The sequence below is a fragment of the Pagrus major genome, chromosome 17 (assembly GCF_040436345.1).
Source record: "Pagrus major chromosome 17, Pma_NU_1.0".
Taxonomy (NCBI): Eukaryota; Metazoa; Chordata; class Actinopteri; order Spariformes; family Sparidae; genus Pagrus; species Pagrus major.
This window is the reverse complement of record NC_133231.1, coordinates 16,089,820-16,110,080: the sequence shown is the minus strand read 5'-3', so window position 1 is coordinate 16,110,080 and position 20,261 is coordinate 16,089,820. Positions and strand designations below refer to the sequence as shown.

Sequence of the window (20,261 nt, the reverse complement as noted above, 5' to 3'; positions counted from 1 at the left end):
ATTAAGCACTCATGTTAATCACTACTGGCAAGTTTGCAGGCCATGCTTTACCCTATAATCTCTTTGTTTAAGGAACAGATATAAATGCAGATGTTCTTTTCAAAGTGTCTCGAGCACAATAGGCTAAATGATTAGTACGGCGAGGTGACAGACATCTCTCGAGTGTTCCAGCAAAGTGTGGGTGAGTGAAACCCACACCTGTTCTTTAATGACGAACCAGCACCACACTTGGAGGAGACAGATGTGTAACTAGCAGGAGCGCCTGGTGCGTTTCTCTCTTTGAAGATTCTCCATCTAATTGGAGAACCTCTATCGGACTGCTGGACTGCAGAAATAAGACTACATCCGGTATGTTTACATAATGTTGTTTTAAACTTCTCTGGGGATACACTGTATTCTGGGAAAGACCAAAGTATAATGACATGCATACATTTTTAAGGGCTCTGGGGATGGCAGTGTCGGCCTCTTGGTCAGTCAGTCTATCACTGTGGTTGTGATGTACAGATACATTCAAACAACTATTGGATGGTTTGCTGGGAAATGTCATACAGACATTCATGGTTCACAGAGGACGTATCTTAATGTCTGTGGTCACCCCATGATTTTTCCTCTAGTGCCACCACGGGGTTTACATTTTGTTTTAAGTGCAAAGTCTTGACAGTTACTTGATAGATTGCTACAAAATTAGGAGGAAATCACGTCTCACTCAGGATGAACTATAAACACTTTGGTGATCACCTTACTTTTATTCTGGTAAGTCAATACACAGGTGGCTTGAGGCTAGATTTTGCCTGGGGAATCGAACCACAAGCACTTAGCTCAAAGCACTAGGTGCCTTAGTACGGCCTCGCTAGCATGGCTTTACACTAGATTGTTTGGGGGTTGTTTTTGCCTGTTATTAGATAGTATGCAGTATAGGTCAGGCAAGAAATGAGGGGAGATGACATCCAACTTGGGCTGCAACAAACAATTATTTGCATTATTGATTAATCTGAATAACTGTTTGGCCAATACATGTCAGATAAGAGAGTAAAAAAAGGTCTACCTGATGTCTTAAAATGGCTTGTTGCCTGAATAACGTTCAATTCAACAATATATCACACACGACAGTCGTGAATTGAGGAGCAGAAACTAATGCACTTTGGCATTTTTTTCTTGGAAAATTACTTAAAACATTATCAAAATAGAAGCTAATTATTTGTTAGATAATATGCAACAAAGGTCTGCAGGTGGAGTCACCACTTATGTAGCCTGCCAGGATGCTCAGTGGAAAATATACGTGTTACAATAAATCATATAATTTCAAAATATAAAGAGTAAAAATCTTATTGTCCAGTTGCACAAAATAACTATAAATGTCTGCAGGTGCTTGACATACACGCATCGCTGAGATTTCTTGCCTTTCAAAGCTCTACTGTGGAACACAAACCCTCCTACTTCCGTTGGTTTCAGGCGTATCAGAGAAGTGTCAACAACGCCTCGGTCAGCTATAGATCTCCGTTAAAAGTTCTAGATGGCTTAATGTCCTTTCAAGCTGCACTAACTAGATTGACAGAAGCTGAAAGCCCTCTATTACATTCTGCATTTCATGTTGCAGATGTTTCTCCATCCCTCCACTCTTTCTCCAGAGTCTGCCAAAGGGCTGATGAGCCTAACAGGCTTTCAGGCATCATTAGGATGTGACTCACCAACAGAATAAACGTTTCATGGTTGAACCCCCACACTCAGGAAATAGAGTCATGTTCGCAAAAAATGACAGTACATGCTGATGCACCAGTAAATCAGAAAGTTGGGTTGGGGCGGACTGTAAATCACACTCCCACTGCTCAGAAATATGAAGTGAAAGTGGCGAGAGTGAAGCTCATTTTGGGAGAGATACTGCTCGAGTAATGACAAGAGAGAGAAAATGTGCCTAAAGCTACTCGAGAAGTCAGTATGCCCTCAGGTAAAAAATGAGTCATCTAAAAATACAGTTAGAATATTGACTTCTACCAAGCTGATAAGATGATATTTAGATAACCTTTAAAAACATAGAGGTTTATATAATCTCTCAAATAACATTTCATATGCAAAACCCAGCAGTAAGAGTTGAATTATGTTCCAATTCAATGCCATGGAAAGCAGCCAGCTCCAAATGTTTATGGGGCTTATGTTTATAAAATAGCCAATGTTTATGTATAAAGCAAACAAAGCTGCTGGGAAAGAATAGAAACAAAAGAAGTGCTTTTTTATTTTATTAGATAAAAAGAAGAGCTTTTCAGTTTGGACCCAATCTAAATACATTCCCTTTGATGCGCCACGGGCTGGTTTGATGAAACAGAGGTATCTGAAGAGAAGAAAATCAATGTTGATTTAAAAATTGCTCCAAGAGGCAAAGCTGAGCTTCTCTCTGGTCTTTTCAGCTCTGAGAACATCAGCCTAAACTTGACGAAACAAATGTCCTCTGCGTTCACCGAACACCTAACAAGGTGTTGTCCTAACTAGCTTATGTCTGCACTCAACCAGCCATTCTCTGACAGATCATTTCTCTCAATACAAAGCTTCAGTGCTGCCACCCATCTATCTGAATAAACCCAGATCAGAGCCTGCCTTGCTTGATTTCTGATTGCCTTTAATTTTCCTCGGCAGGATAAACTAATCACAAGTCAGTTTGTCATGAGCAAACAGATTATTGCATTGATGCATCTAAAAGTTACCACTTTAATAACAGTAATCTCATTTCTTCTGTGCATTATCCTGCTGAGGTGGTGCCACTTAGTCTTTGTTATTTCATTATTGAAATGCAGAACAACTCTTTCTTGGAAGGGGAAGAGAAACCCTGTCAAAAAAGGAGCAGGGCGGGATCAGGAATCAGCAGAAAACAGTATTCTCCTAATATTTTGGCAACATTACTTTGACAACAGTAAGAGGAAGCTGGTGTTATATTTATGAGATAAAAGAATTGGTGTAAGATTTAAAGTAATAGTTTGACATATCTCCCTTCTTCAGAGAGTAGATTGATATGACTGTCCTATCCGTCCATTCAATATGAAGCTGCAGCCAGCAGTCGGTTAGCTTAGCTTACCCTAGCATAAAGAAACAGGATGAAACAGCGAGCTACACTTTGGTTATACACAGTCTACTTCACTGAATGAACACAATTTCTGAAGATTGAGCACTCTCTTTATTCTCTTATAAATGGTGTCTCACACTTTTCAGACTACAAACTGCACAAAATGATGATAACACCATCAACAATTGGAGCTGGTCTCTGATTGAGGACAACATAAGAGAGTTGGAGGAGCAATTCAAATCCAAAAGCAATATTTCCTGGACTGTGTCATTCAATGTGATTACAGTTTCAGATAAGGTCCTTCAACTGGCTGCAATCAGTTGGAGAGCAGAAGTAACACTGCTGTCTCACTCTGATTCAGCTCCTGAAGAGTTATCACTACAGAACAAGTCAGTCCTGAAACTCTCTGGCTTTTCCCCTGTGAAACACTGTCACTTTTATCAGGCGCAGTAATTAATCGCCCTCTCCAGCCATAACTCCCGCACAGGGCAGGAGTTATGGCTGGAGATACTTTCCCAAAAACATCTGAACAGTATAACGGGAAGTAGGGCAAAAAAATCCCTCTTCTTACATCCATCAGCAGAATCAGGGCACCGCAGAGTCTACAAGTGTTCCTTTCTTAAAATATATTCTCGGAGCGACATCACGGGTCAGCATGGCAGCACCCAGCAAGCCATTAGCACAGAGGACTGACACAGAGACAAAACTGGCTTCATCCCAGCATGAGATCTATTATTCATTGGTACATCTCTTCACCAAGCAGGGTAATGTTTGCCAACCCACGTCGGTCTGCGTGTGTGGCCACACCTTCTCTGGAGGAGACACGCAGATGGTAACGCCTGCTCCTGATCTGCTTAAGGCGTCTTGGTGAAAGGTTGCCAAGGCCAGAGGGAGCCCCTCCAAAAACCAGGCTCACGATGCTGAGCACAAAGTGTGCACGTCTCTCGCTGCTATCTGCAATCTTATATCTTAAGCAACACGAAATAGAGTTTGAAGCACTCCCGACTCATCCTACTCAGCCTGGGAGGAAAGACTTGCTGAGTTATGATTGTAATAATAAGGGAGAGACGGACATCTTTCATTCATGTACTACCGCCTGACATGTGACAGGCCCTGTATCACAAACTCTCACACACCACATCCTGTTAATCAACCACATACTCGTCACACTCCCTCCCTTCTCCTCTCCCCACACAACCCTGTCCTCCCTCTACGTCTCCATTTCTTTCTCTTGTCTGCTCTGAGTGTGGCAGAGGTCCTCTCCTTTGTTATATTGTGGGGGAGTCTGACAGCCTCATAACTCAACACCAGCTCATTAGGACGCAGAGCGGAGTCACAGCTTAGCTCAACACTGACAAAAGAGAGGGTGGGAAGCATAAACGCGCTAAAGTTCATGGGACAAAGTGCTCTTGGTGATGCGGCACATGTAGCAATCCAGCTGTTGCTTTCCCCGATTAAATACGTTCGAGGCTTACGATTCAACCACAGTCCTGATTGGGATGTACCATGAGGCATCTCCACCTCTATTCTCAAATTAGTTCAGAGGTGTTGACCCAGAGGAAGAGAATGATGACATTGAGAATGTAAGCATGCTGCTCCTTCCTCATGATAATGGATGTAGCCACAAAAATAGCCACAAAAAAATAAGATATCACAAAAACTGGAAAGAACATCTGCACTGCCACAAGCAATCTCCGAGTCCTTCGAGTGCAGATATATTTAGACATGGCATCGTCTTCCATTACCTTCCTTTTATGGACAAGACAGAGATAAACTGCCTGTCCTGAGAAGAGTTACCGCATCTTGAGAGATTTACTTCATGCCTCAACTCTGTCGGCCACATCAGGGCAGCATTCCTGACTCACAGGACTGGAGTATGGATGAGCCTTCAGCATGTATTTTTCTCAGTATATCATAGAAGATAGACTGTCACAGCACCAGAGGATGACTCAAACTGTAGCTTCGTTGGAAAGACAAAAGGGTGGGGAGCTGACAAAAAGTCTGACAGGCTTGAGTTTTTTGTGGTTTGACTGCAGTTGTGTTTTAGAAGATAATAGTAGCAGCCCGTGTTGACTCGTGGTGTGATCACATCTCACCCACAGACCGTGAAGTTGGTCTGCCTTTTCTATTTGTAGAGTTTTATTGACCTAATTTCCTGCCTTTACCTAATTTAGCCTACTGCGGAGAAATGTGAACTGAGAAATGAAACAGCACCTGAATCGTCATTGGACTCACATTATGACTGAGATAAGTTAACAAACATGACATTTTAATGTTTTAGAATATAGTTTTATTTTCATCAATGCGGAAGCAATGACATCACGAATGCTGTCACTATATGGTAATAAGCAACTAGCAGTGCTCTGAGCCAAATGTTGCTTTAATCAGCATGCTAACATGCTCACAGTGACAATGCTACCAGGTTCATCGTCTTAGATTAAAGGTGCAATTCGTAAGAAATAGCTACAGAAAATATAGGGGGCTGTATATCACCACAATGACAAACAACTGCTGCTCACGATACTCTTTGCTGTATCTATCTTTGGCTGTAGCCAGCTGCCGTTAGCTTATTAACTCAGACGACCATGACAGTTAACTGACTTGGAGTTTGCCTGGATCATGACCAAGTCATAAAGCTAGTCAGAGGCCAATGTATAGGGAAAGTTAAAGCTGCTGTAAGCACCACATGAATGCGGAGCGGTTATCTCCAGACATAACATCAAACAGGAGGATCCTGCTCTCTGTGCGTTCACCAGCAGATAGGACCGCCTCTTTATGGAGTTCCCTGTCATGAGTGTGGGGAGGAGAGACAAGGGTTATTGACCAAATACTCTATAACAGTCATTGCTGTTGGAATACGGAGCAACTTATGCTCTGTATATCACTCACAGCAGCTTTAAAATTTGACCAATTGATGGCACTAAATGAAAAGTTAGGGAATCACAAAGTCAAAAGGTTTCCCCATCCTCTGGGGGTCATGAACAAAATGTACAGAATTTCATGGCCATATCCTCAATAGTTGTTGAGGTGTTTAGTTTAAGGTACCAAGACAATTATGCTGGAACAAGAGGCCAGCACAACTGTCCTGAGAGCCATTAACATCTAGCATGGCTAAAACCTTTACAAGACCTTCTCAAAGACAGCTCTCAAAACCATCTGCATGAACTGTACACAGCCTCTTGAACATCTGATCTGAAGTATGAGCAGCTTACCAGGGATACCGTGGTTGCAGGGGCGACAATCTGCTGTCAGCTTTGGGAGGGAAAATTAAATTAAATGTTCTCAAGAGCAATTCCTGAGGGGGACACCAAAAGTAGTGCTGCAACTCTGCTAACCAACACCCTGTCACCCTGCCAGCTGAGGAGCACGACATTGCATTGCCAGCTTTTTACATTGACTCGAATTCAAACAGTTTGCAAATACTGGTTGAAGTTACTACGGCCAACTAACAAACATCAGCTACCTGCTATCTGACATAAAGTGGCCTGTAATTTAACGAAGATGGGTGACGGTTATAAATGTGTTATATATATATATATATATATATATATATATATATATATATATATATATATATATATATATATATATATATATATATAAATATCTAATATATTCGTTGTTTGGACTGCTTACTGAAAGTCAGCCACCAAAGTCAGATTCCCACACATGCACACTACGGTGCCTGCAGCATGTGAGGGTGGAGGGGCAGTGGATCAAACCATTGTGAGGCAATGGGCGGGGCGGGGTTGCACACTTTGCATGATGTGGGGTCGTGTCCCCCAGTTCCCTCTGGGATTTACACCTATGCATGGTTGAGTGAGGAGGAGACTGACAAGTGTTTCTGGACTTATTTTTAAGAATTACACAGACATCACAAAATCTAATTTACTGTATATTAGTTCAGAGAATGGTTGCTTAATGATTTAAATGACATTCACAAGCCAATACTGACTTACCATTTGTCCAGATGTAAAGACGAGTGAAGATAAGTCAAGAATATTATTTTCAGACTCAAAGCCATGTATTATTTAAGTACATGAGAGCTGCCATTCTTTAAGCTGGTGAGCATTTTGAATAATTCAGCCCCGCAAACCCAGAGAATGACCATGGCTGTATGGAGGAGGTCAGTGAAAACACATCTTTGCTCGTGGAGCGAGCTATTGTTTTTTGGTTAAAAGTATCTGCTAGGGCCGCTCTCATTAAAACTTCATGCAGATATCTGGCAGACTGTAGGGGAGTTATGAAACCATCCTTCCTTCAGCCTCTCTGATGCCTGGAGGAGGCTGAGACGAGATCATCAATCTGTCATTAGAAATGTCATATTGTTGTATAATCCAAGTCACTTTGACTGGCCAGAAAAAATGATGTATCTCAAGGCAGTTACTGGTGATCTTATTCATCTGATACAAGTGAAACTGAAATATTATTTAATCTAATTCATCTTTATTTGTAGAGGGACCAGGTACAATATTAAACATAAATGTTGCCATTTGATGATTTGATTGCACCAGAGTTAGCTTAGAGCTAATTTACATCTGCAGTCCCTTGGCAGGTCATAATAGTTGTTTCATCTGTCCTTGCTAATACTGCATGGTACAAACAGCTTTTTTAAACTAAAAAAAAAAATCTTCAGACGAAGTTTAAACATGTAAGAAAAAGGAGACATGGTCCATCAAGCACATCTACCTGTTTACATATGAAACCACATGAATTATTTATGGCGGCCTGCTGCCCACGCAGAAAGAGGCAACACCTGCCACATGCACGAGATGCTCAGGGCAGCTGTTGCTCTGGTCCTATTTATCCACTTCCTGCTTTATTCACTTGTTGTTTAGTGGATATTAAAAAATGCATTGTTTTTCTGTTTAGAGCAGACCCTGGAGCAGTGCTATACAGGTTACTTTATGACTTGAACATACACATTTAAAGCTCTATACTACATCCTCTACTATCAGTGGTGTTAATCAATGAAAGGGAATTATTGATTGGTAAATATCAATGCATTGGACTGGATATCTGTGCAATATTCCTCTCCTACGTGACGCGGTGCAACACAAAAACACCTGTTCACAGTGGAATCTAACAGATGATAGGTTTCTGCACATTTATTCAAGATTCAGCCAGATGCCGGGAGGGAACTGAGATTACCGTGACGGTGGCCTCATGCAATGCAAAAGCCCCGCTGCTGTTTTTAAATATATGTCATGCACGGCCAAAGATTTTTTTCTATCCTGCGGGTGCATTCCACAGATTCCACTGATTCCTCTCCCTCACAGTCTCCCTGTGTTTGACTGCGATCACTGACCTGGACTGGGTGTGACAGCAATGAAAAACCTCAGGAGCTGCAACAGTAACAAAAAGAGAAGTAGTCCACATACTGAAATTTAGGGAGGAGTTTCAAGTGTTGGAAATAAATCATCAAGACTTGTGATTTTGTCCTTCACCTGTACACCAATCTGAGGCAGGATGTGGGCACCATCCACGACAAACATTTACATAGAAACTCTCAGTACACCTTACTGAGCCTCACACACCAAAACACACACACACAGCCTGAGCTGCACCTGAAAAGCCTCCTCTGTTGCACTATTGACTCAACACCCAAAAAGAGCTGAGATAACACGCTGTAAGCCCTAAATTTACAGCTACTCTGTGAGTGAGCCAGAGTAATATTTTACCAAACAGAGCGGCTTTGACTCGCCCACGTTTTTAGGACTGATGTAGACATTTGACTACAAAGTTTTGCCTCAATCCCCATATTCAGTATCAGAATCACTATCATTATGCTGGATTTACACAAACTGTAATCATCAGGGAGCGCACTGATGACTGGCATACATGTTCTCTTACATCTGCCTTAAAAATGTTGCAAAAAACCCTACTGTTTTCACACCAAACCTGGTGAGTGTGTGATGCTGAGCTCAAGCCCTGATTTAATCTGAAAATGGATCCTATCTGCGCTCCCTGTCATCATCACACACACCTACATGCACTCAGCATGAGAGATACAGCCACTCATAAAGGCACATTATTCATAGTTTGGCTTGTGGCTGGGTCGTACTGAAAAGCTTGCCACTGATATTGCAAAGAGCTGCTGTAGATCAGGTTCATATGGAAACAGTAGACTTATCCTTCACAACTTGTATTTACTTGTCAGGAGAGGAAGAGGACGGGGGCCTAGAGTTACCATGGAGACTGTGGCTCTACTGGTGTTTCAAATGGTTTGAACACACCTGACTGGAGAGGGCTACAGGAGAGTTGAACCCAGTATTTTAAAGTCAGGTGGTGCTAAATGCAGGTTCCGGTTTCACTTCAAGATTTACAAGTGAGCACTCTGAAATTTTGCAGCACTTTTCTTTGAACTGTTGTGAAATGTTTCATGCTTCCTCAAAGCGCTGCAGTGCAACTTTTAAACGACATATTCGTGATTTCCAAGCGCGAACAGTTAGTTTGTAAGAAGAAAGATTTTAATCATGAAGTAAAAAAAACAAACATTTTTACCTGCAAAAAAAAAAAAAACGCACTCACCTTGACGGAGTTACAGATGTGAATTCCAGGTGATGAGGGCGGAGATCTTGAAAATACTCTCACGCAACAAAAACACAGTACACAGCCAGTGAGGACACACTCAAACTACAGCCTCACACAGTCAGCCTGCCCTCTCCACACTGACATGCACACACATGCACCATCCGCTCTGCAAGCATCAATTTCTCCACCGCTGTATGGAGGAGGGCGCCCGGCGCGTGACTGACTGAAGCCACGCTCCAATTAAAACGCAGAGCGGAGCCCAGCGTCACCTCGAGGGGGGCGGGGCCAGCGTCATTGACAGCATCTTTTCCATGACGCGCTGAGGAGGACCCCGACAGCAAGGACACACCGTGTGGATGGAGACAGACTCATTAAGACATTTAACACTCTGGTCTTTCAATTACAGATTTGGATCAATCTTACATCCCCGTGTCCGTGTGCAGATAAGGAGTGGGATTACTTTTTTTTGTTTTTATTAACTCTATGCGATAGTTGAAATGATGTTCAAATTGCCAAAAATGACAAGATACCATTTGTCAGATAAACGAATTAAAGTCAGTGAAGAGCGACAGGATTTGCTGCTGGAAATGATCATATACTGCCACCTGCTGGACACATGCCTCAATCACAGGTTTCCTGTAATGGTTATGACATAATGAGGAAAATGAAGTCAATAAACTAGAGCATCTTTTGCAAACAATTACTGAGATTTAAAAAAATAAAGGTAAACAACCTAATGAGTGGATAGGGCTGTTGAATTTGTTCATGACCTTGAATTCGATGTAAGTGTTTGTTTATACATGCAGGTTTGAACACATGCACATTAACAAACAACAAACAAACAATCTTAACAATCTTATCCTGCCCTCAGCAATAGCCTGACAACTTCAGATTGAAGCGAGAGCCATTATCATTGTTGTTTTTCCTTGAAAGTCTGAATGGGAGCCTGTTATATCACTCAAGGCTGCAGGTTTTTCTGCTCAAGGACTTTCTGTCACAAAAAAAAAAAAAACCCTTTCACAGCCTCCCTGCAACAGATTACAGTGCGAAAAGGCATGTTTTCCTTTCACGTTGGCGAGCTACAAGGTTACTGCAGCACCTTTAATACACAGAGATGGATTCCGTAACACAGCCGACACAATGGTCGGTGATGAACTCTATGTCACGTTTGTGGTGGAAAAAACATCTTCATACAAATGTTTGCCTCTGTGAAATGAGAAAGGTTACAGCAAAGACCAAAGGACTCATCTGTGCTGCATTATGAATTTACTGCCGCTGAATATTCCCCGTGTGTGGACTGTGCAGGCAGGCTGAGCTCATGAAAGTCAGCTTTGAAGGCTCTTTCTTTTATTTTAGCCTTACAATCAGCCATGGCTTATGGGAGCCTTATATAAGACCATTATTGTATAATACATCCTCAGCTCTGATGAATATTGCAAATGAAAAGATGAGAACCAAAGAGCAAATTAACAACATTTCTAAATTAGCTTGTCTGTTTACTGTACTTAACAGTACTGAGTGAGCAAACAAAGACACGACTCACAGTAAATACAAGAACAAGATCCAATTAGTTTATTGTGAGCATATGAGAAAAATGTCAGCCTTTAAAGTCACTCTTTTTGTGCCAACCAGGTTTTGGTTTGGATGTGATGGAAGCAAATTACAGCTGAATCTCAGAAGCAACTGAATATCTTATCGTGAAATGTAACCGTGACTGTGTAATGTTGAAATCTAAATTTATAACATTCAGTTATTTTACTTTGAAAACCATCTAAATTATCTGGTTGTATGTGTTTAGATTCATGTGGTTTCCCCAGGTTGTTAAATTAAATCCATATATCTCTGGATCGCACAAAAGGGTAACAACTTGAACTGGTTAAACTGGTTAAACAGACTTTGAAGGATTAGTTAATGCAATAAATAACCTGAGAAACCAAAACTCAATGGTGTTTAAATTTCACCATTAAGTATTCAGTTGTGGTTACATTTTACAACTAGGTTTTTTAAATTTTTACAGCTAATATTCACTCCCAGGATGTTAAAATCAATGTACATTCAGTTATCCATGGAGGTAGTGACAGTTGATCCCATAAAAGTCATGTTTTTTCCCCGTGACTACGTTGTCCCTCAGGTTCACAGCAGCACGTGTGATGGAGCTGTTAAAGTTGCGATGGGCCGTCGTCTTGCTGAATGAACTCTGAACGTCCTGGAGGCTGAGAGCTGCGCCTTCTCTACCCGCAGACCCACATCTGTCCACTGGGCAAATGCCTGGCAGGACAGGAGGCCTGGGCAGGATGCAGGGGTTAGAGACACTTCCCACCGCCAGTTTCTCCTGCTCTGCAGCTGCCCTTGATGACAACTCATCATGTGATTCAATACCTGCCATATCTTCCGCTACATCTGACTTACTCAAGCTAGAAATATTTCTTCCTGCTTTAAAAGTCTCCTTTCTGCTGCTTGATTCGTCCTTTACAGGCAGGCTTTTCTCTCCGTTGGCCTTCATCTCTCCCTGGGAAAGTGGGCGGTTGTACAGGTCCAGAGGTCGCTCTGTGTCTGAGATCCGGGCAGCGTTAGCCTCTTGGCGGCTCTGTGACACACACACATGCATGGAACTTTCATTAAACTGGACTCTGCAGTTTTCTCTCTCTCTGCCCTCACACACGGAGCTTTGGCTCTCAGTTTGTTGTTTGTGTACGACCTCCTGGGAGGGCTCAGAGCCCTGTGTTTCTGTGGAGCCAGAGCTGTACTTTGATAGAATACGCCCCCTTTGGTTTGTATCTGATGCCTCATTATGCTTAGCTGTGATCTCTTGTGGCCTGTGTTGGTTTACAGTCGCTGAAGCAGTGCCTTGGTTTGGAGCTGGGGATGGATTTAGGAGTTCAGCAGCAGTGGGACTGCAGGTGCTCCTCCCCACACAGCTCCCCTGTCTTCTTCTACGTCCTTTTCTTGATTTAAAGGGAACAAACACAGGGAAGGACCTTTCTCTCTGTAGGGAGATGAACTCACTGCAGGATTACTAATGCATGCTGTAAATGTTTCTGTACAAAAGGTACAGTGTTCTCAAGGATATTACCAGTGGTGCAGAGTGTGAGTTCATGCCAGCGAGATCACACATCTTGTCACTGAAGTCATCTATTTTTAGAGGATTGGCTGGCCCCGATCCTTAGATAAAACAATATTAAAATGTCAAAGACTGACAATATTATTGATTATAGAGGTTAAAATCATGCATATCCTGTTACTGCATTATTTATTGTTCACACAGGCTTTCATAGTTTCTGAAAGCAAACTATACTCCGTGTTCGTATGCTTTTTCAGCTTCCTGCTAAAGGACTTGATAAGGAGTAAGAGAAGAAGGAGGGTATTGTACTATGGGGTATTGAAGGGATGGTCGTCTAACTTTTTTTGGAGAGCAGGGGATGGATTTTTATTTTATTTCATCATTCCCTTGCAATAGGGACAGCTTTCATGTGTGTCAAAGTTCATAAAGTTGTGCTTTGAGCTGCTAAATTGCCTAAATAAATGTTAGTAAGTAAGTTTCTGCAAAACCACAGATAACTAAACATTTCTTCATGTTGCAACTTTACGTTTGCTCAGGTTCTGTTTCTTTCTCATCTCAACGCTGTGCTTATGCTTTGCTTAGGTTTAGTCACAAAAAACAATTGGTTAGGGTTAGGAACGCATCATGGTTTGGCTTAAAGTGGCGGTTTTGGTCACCACATAAAAATCTGGAAATATCCCCATAGAGTTGAGCTTCAGTCACCTGCTTGGCAGCCTTGGGGCTTGTCATAATGCCACCATGATCTCCTCCACCTCCTGAAGTGAAAGTCAGCTAATGAGCATACAATGTGAACACGATATGCCACGTTCAGTACAAATGTCGACCTTGGACGTATCTGTGGTTTGCAGAAACGTTAACTGCTAACATTGTATCCGGGCAACTGGGCCGGCTTTGCCATGTGCAGAGACAGCCCTATGGTCATGATATATTATGGCATTTTACATTTCTGAACAGAAAGAAGAACTGCAGCAAAATAAAGTTGGAATATATTACCATGCGTGTTCAGCATCACAGAAAGAATTGCAATTAAGAGTCAAGGGGAAAATAGTAGTGTTTAGTGTTTAGGCTTCCTTACCTGTGTAGTGCATTTGGTAGGAGGTGACCCAGTGAGTCTTCTCGAGGTTTTTCAGCATGTTGCTCGTCCGCTCAGATAATGACAAATCCCAGTCACGAAGTTTCGGGTTGGGCAGCACTGTCTTTGGAGGAGTGGGGTAGAAGACCTGGTTCTGTCCCTTCAATGGCTTTGTTTGCTGGAGGAAGGTGACAAAATGTTGGTTAATTTAGTTTATTGGATAACCTCACTGATAATATGAAGCCATTTATCATTACTCACATCCAAGAATCCGTGTTCTCCGGTCCACATAACAGCTTTCTTCTTGGTTGCCATGGGTGTTTCCAAGACCTCATGTCTATATGGAGCACCTGTGCATGGAAGTAAAGACATCTTAAACCTCTCTGGAAACATCTACCACCCCCTCTTACCACAGCATGTAGCCCTCTTACCCATAGTTTTGCTCAGCAGAGTGATGTCTGGTGCACAATTTGGGATCAGGGGGTTGGGGAAAGGTTGGGAGGCCGCTCTGACTCCTGTTTCAGGGTCGTCTGGAGAGCGGAAGGATGGGAACATTGCAAACTTGGAGATGTGGGATGAATAGGGATGTTCTTTGGGAGTTGCAATCTTTATCATTTTCTCCCTGTTAGCAATAACAGTGAATGAGTTGAATGAGGATAAAATGTGTTAAAGTTTGAGGCATGCAAGAGAAACCTTGAATGCAAGTGGCAAGCTGTGTAAAAATAGAAATCAGTCTATTGTCTGTCTGTACATCTACAGAAAAAGTCGACAAAAAGTACTCACGCCATATTTATATCAGTTGGTTTGGGTATGCTGAGAAAAGAAAATGAATGTTATCGTTTTGTATCACCACAGAGAAATAGCTTTTATAATATAAGATATATGATAAATCAATGGTGACTCACAGCTGGTCATTGAGACGAACTTTACTTTTCTTTCTGACAGCGTTGTAGTCATAACGTTGTTGACTGTGATATGCATGTGAAGGTAAAACAACAATCTATAATTAGACGTTTGATGTGTGAATTGTTTAATTCTGCAACTATGTTTGACTTTCTATGCAGAATGTTTTTACACTCACTCAGATATGACGGCTCCTCCACAGCCACGGTAGTTATGAAACAGGGTGTTGTGGTTTAGTGAAGGCTCCATGTGGCTATTAAAGGAAAGAGTGTGATCAAAAATGACACAGAATGAAGTCAGGTCTGTGGTGAAACTTGTCTGCTCCTCAGTGTTGTTGTTTTGTCTTACTGTTTTCTAATGAATGTTAATTCACTGTCATATATCATGAATGTTAGGCCCACTGGTCTATCGTTACATCGTGATATGGCATAAGTGTTTCTTTTCCTGATTTTAAAGCCTGCATTACAGTAAAATGATGACATTTTCTGAACCTACCAGACTCTTCTACTTGTTCTTATACTTGCCTTTACCCACTTAGTCTATATATCCACATTACTGACAACGATTTATCAAGAATCTCATTGTGTTTATGTTTTGTGAAAGTACCAATAGTCATCCCTACAATATTGCCGCAATATTGATATTGAGGTAGTCGGTCAAAAATATTTGAATTGTTGTCCAACGTGTTGTCCTAATGTTTATCAAGTGCTTTTGAGAGAGATTTCAAAATTCAAAATATACATTTTGTATTGCCATATAACCTAAAAACACCTCCCAGCTTTTGTCTGGTGATTGAAATATATTTGACAACATCAATCAAAAAAATGTAAATTGTAAGATTACTTATATGAGTATATAGAATTTTAGCATCAATTATAGCATGGATAAAACTGCAAACGTGTGTGTTTCTTAGAATTAAATGACAAGATTAAAGTATATGATCTTAGCCAGTGATACCGCTCCTATTTTATTCTTCCACATTATCCATTGATGATTATAAATGTCCACTTACCTGGACGGTGTTACAAAGGCAACCAATTGGATAGATCTGTTTTTGTTTTTTGTTTGTTTTTTGTGAATGGCAGAAAAACAGATCCAGAGAATTCTCTTATATTCTCCAGGTGCAGATGTGGGAAGCCGTCTTCTTGGTCAAAATGGATAAGAGCTGAAGTTTTCGTTGACAGAACAGGACTCCCTCGTCTTCACTTGTGACCAGTGAGGTGGGTTTGGATTCCTAGGACAGCCGCAGTGACGATGTTACAATGAACAATAGGATCAGAGTGAGTGACACCCAATCCAGCCCACAGCATATAGAGTGGGAGCAGAGTTTAAAACAGCTTCATGAGAATAAAGACTGGAATATCACACATTTGGTTTGATAAGACCAGAAAAAAAACATGAACTGTAACCTTGTCTAAAATACTTCCCGTCCTTGTCATGTACAACTGTGACCAAGTGAGGGTCAAGATGTGCTGATATTTCATAATATATCAATATTTTCATATCCAGAGGGCAATCACTGCCCCGGGTGCCCATCATCCAGTCATCAAGTGTGGATCTGATAATATTACACGTTCACAGTTTGGTGAACTCATACAACTAACCATGAGGTGGAATGGAAATCAAGCTGAGTCTGGCCGGCACACGTTGACACCGGATACAACTGTGTGCGGCTGGTGTTTGGTTACAGGAGTCATGTTTCGTTGTCTCCATCTCTATGCAACGTGGAAACAGTTAAACATTTAGACTGCTCCAGACAAAGCCACAAAACTTGTTCAAAATGAGTCAGGAGATCATTTCAGCCTGAGAACCATTCCATTCTTAAGCTGATGTGGAGATTGTGTGTTCATTGGTTGAACATCTTCTAGGTTTCAGTGGACGGGCTAGACATGAACTGTCTGTGGTGCTGTTACTCTGCTGTGACTGAGCTTGCATGAATGAGGCTGACTTATCGCTCTAGACAACACAGACCACTGCGATTGAAAGTTGTTTTGTTTTTTTAAATGACAGAATGTAATGCAAATTAATTTACCCATTTTTGGAGAAAAGCAGACGGCTGTGTGTCAGGAGACTTCCTAAAACCTTTCATATCAAAGGAGTCTGATTCGTATTAATCCTCAAACTGCGTTTGATGAGATTTTGTCCCAATTAAGGAACCTCATTCTGTCAGCCTCCAGTGAGTGAATCAAAAATAATCCCTTATAATAAGGAATCCCAGAAAGTCTGATGGTTTCCTGTCCACATGTAGGGATTAACTCTATTATAATCATCTTTTTCAAAAGTAAAAATGAAAACAACATTGCAGCTATTCGAACCCCTGAAAGTGTCATAGACTGTACTCACCTGGCAGCCATTCTCCTCTGACATCACACTCAGGGTAGGAAGCTCAAATGTTGTAGGCTACTTCTGTTTTCTAGCGGGCAAGTCATATAAACAAAGGCAATCTGACAAATTGTTATCATTTCATTGATTCCTGATTGATTAGCAACTGTAAAGACAATGGAAAGCTTTATCCCCGAGGGACAGCGGACCATACTTCAAGGTAAAATATGTGTGATAACTGATTAGCTACCACTAGAAGACAGCTAATGGTAGCATTCTAGCTAATGTTACTGTGTGATACGTTATTGTTTTGATGCGATTAATAAAGGCATATGTTAATCAAGAAATATCAACACGCATCTTGGAGACATTTGTCTTAACCTGGAAGTTAAACTCACAGGTTGTAATCAAATGGTAACATGTTAGCTAGGAAGTTACTGAATGCTGATCAGCTAACGTGTTATAGAATATGTTTTATACCTTGACATATAGCCAGAATTTTCACCATCCATTATCTTTTCAGTTGCTGATGAACTCAAATGGGATAAAAAATAATAATTCATCTCTCTTCATTCACTACCATACGAAGTTTTTCAGAAATAAGGTCCCATGGTGTCCATCGGAAGGGGCGTGACTTCAGCTCTCTAGTGAAATATCCCAAAACTGTTCTAACTTTGTCAGAAAAAACTGTGCTCATGTGGGATCCTGTTACTCATAGTAAGAAGCTAACTGAAAAAAATACTTTCGAGCGCACCTGATCTTATTCCTTTACTCTTTAAAACACCAGAAACCTGAAAAAAGCATCTAAAAAACAGTTTTCAATCAGCACGCAGCCTCTGACTTATAATCAATGCAGCTGCCTTTCCTTGGACATGACATGGACTGCTTTCCAAGCAGCAGGGTTTGCCTTGTTTGTTGGCCCTCACAAGACCCACATTCTGCATTCTGCTTTTTAATTGGGATTCCCAAGAGACCTTGTCCAAAGAAGTCTCAGCAAAACGCCAAAGTCCTATCAAGCAGCCTAAGCTAAGTCCAGTAACCAATTACCCTGCTCAGCCCCAGCGGAACTGCCGTTCTTTGGATTACATTTCCTGCTGCTGCATTGTAAATGTGCCACTGCCTGCAGTGACTTCACTAATACAACGTTATTGTGCAGATGCAGGTTGATGCTTAACCCCTACAGGGTTGAACACACGAACAGAAATTCAACTTAATCAGTGGTACTAACAGTTACTTCATCAATAACCTCCGAAACACTCTGAGAAATTAATTGTAGGAAAAACATTGGTTATTTTCTCCAATCACGTTGCAAATTGCCGGGTTAACCCCAAGGGTAAAAAAACTAGAGATCCAAGTATTAGCTACTGGCCCCTGAAACCAACCTCAGACTACTACTACTACACAAAACATTACCTCTACCCAGCCCCAGTTTTTCTGTGCACCAATTAAATTTTGATAATTTCATTTCTAATTTTCAACACAACATAAACTGGAAGAAGTACTACATGAGATATCTTTTAAGACTTTGTAGCGAGTCTTCTAACTAAAACATTAAAATACTGTAGGTTGTTTTTCAGTGCCTTTCAAAAGCATGAGCATCTGACACTTATATGGTGAGGGTTAAATCGGGCCGTCTAAATCTAAGGTAAGATTGTAGTCATGCTTAAAAGACAGCAGCATTGACTGTTGCAGCCACAGAGCCAGTGTGTGGGTGTTTGTATCTTTGTGTGTGGGTGTGTGGGGAGGTGTGTGCGCCACTTCAGTCCAAGGTAACACACGCATCTGTCTATCTATCTATCTATCTATCTATCTATCTATCTATCTATCTATCTATCTATCTATCTATCTATCTCTCTCTCTCTCTCTCTATCTATCTATCTATCTACTGTACAATGTCGGTTAATGTTATTTTATACAGTACATTGTCAGTCGCTGTGACATTTTACAGTGCATTGTTGGTTTCTGTGATTTTATGCAGTATATTGTGATATTTTACTGTGTGAATTGAGTTGGCTGTTATTTCTGACTGAATACACTAGTATACAGTAAGTTACTGTACACAAACACAGTAATTTACTGTGGATTTCACAGTGAAGTTTTTATCTTGTTATCCTTTCACCCCTGAATCAATATTTTTATTGAATAAATGTACATATTTTACTTAAATTACGCGCTGTCTGCATGTTTTAAATGTAAATGAAACATCAAACATCTTTTTATAAATCGTTTTATTTTATTTTTTTATCTACAGTACATTTTTGAATCTTATTGGTTACATTTTATTGGTTAGAGTATTTTTAAACAGTACATTGTTGGTTAATGTAATTTGATACTGTACATTATTGGTTACTGTGATTTTTACAGTAAATTGTTGCTTACTATGATACTACTACTTACTACTATTGGTTACTGTGATTTTCTACAGTACATTGTCGGTCGCTGTTATTTAACACAGTACATTGTTACTGTGATTTAACACAATATATTATTGGTTACTGTATTTTTAAACAGTACATTGTTGCTTACTATAATTTGATACCGTACACTATTGGTTACTGTGATTTTCTACAGTACATTGTTTGTTACTGTGATCTAACACAGTGTATTGTTGTTGTTTTTTTATTTTATATATATTGTTGCTTACTGTGATATTTTCCTGTCTCAATTACAGTAACTTTTTTGAAATTTTTGACCGAATCAACGGAATTCTACTGTGAAATATTTTTTTACAGTGTTTTTACAGTGTAGTCTTTTCATCTCACCCCGATTCAATATTTTATTGTTTAAATGTACATATATTTACTTTGTTCCTTTCAAAAAAGCACATTACTCCCACTGCACACTGTACATTCAAATACACGTTTTAAATGTAAATGAAACATCAAGTTCGCTGCTCGGTTCTGATTGAGTGTCTCTGGTGGTATAGAATAAAGAGAGCGAGTCAACAGCCTGTCCTGTAGGTTTCTCTTTTTTTTATTTCTAGGAGAGAGTATGTAGGCGCCTTGGTTTTTTCTGCACCTCTGCATAGTACTCCAGAGAAGTCCCTGGAGACACAGCTTCATCTCTCTTGACAGACAGCTGTACTGTTGCTCCTCTCTCAGGCGTCATCAATCCGGTCTCACATAACCTGAATCTATCTGACCACTTGTGCTGCCTGTGTTTCAGGGAAGAGTACGATGGACTGGCTCACATAGAGGATGAATGAATACAATGTTTTGAGGACCTCACTTCTCTGAGAAGCTCGGCAGCAGCCGCATCCTCCCCTCATCTCTCCAACTCTTCTGTTACATCTGTGCGTCTCATTTGGTCCTTCCACC

General features: G+C 40.8%; 1 protein-coding gene across 1 annotated transcript in view; it reads right to left on the bottom strand.

The window, feature by feature from the left end:
* The window catches only part of osbpl3b (oxysterol binding protein-like 3b), a 38,810-nt gene extending 29,127 nt beyond the window's left edge, over positions 1–9,683 (bottom strand). The window contains exon 1 of the mRNA XM_073484566.1: positions 9,584–9,683. The gene's annotated coding sequence lies outside the window, so the exon portion shown is untranslated. The remainder of the gene's footprint in view (positions 1–9,583) is intronic.
* Between the last annotated feature and the right edge of the window lie 10,578 nt (positions 9,684–20,261).